Genomic DNA, 258 nt, shown 5'->3' with positions numbered 1-258 from the left:
TTCCAAAACCGCGTTCCGAACCGGTTCCAAAATGATGCCGTACTTCTTTGGTCCAGAAAAGAATTAACAATGAGATAAAAAAGCCTCGCATGTTTGATTGGTCAATGTCCACTCTGAGATGGGTTCGATTGGTTAAAATGAGCTCATATGAGGATTTGTATGCACGCGGATAGAGAGTAATTGACACAGAAATATACCACTAGATTAAGCTTTATTTGCTTTTTTCTAGTATATTTTAAAGTTTAATTCTGAGGGGAC

The sequence above is a fragment of the Phytophthora infestans genome, genomic scaffold (genome assembly GCF_000142945.1).
Source record: "Phytophthora infestans T30-4 supercont1.30 genomic scaffold, whole genome shotgun sequence".
In the NCBI taxonomy this organism is placed as follows: Eukaryota; Oomycota; class Peronosporomycetes; order Peronosporales; family Peronosporaceae; genus Phytophthora; species Phytophthora infestans.
This window is presented reverse-complemented; position numbering follows the sequence as displayed.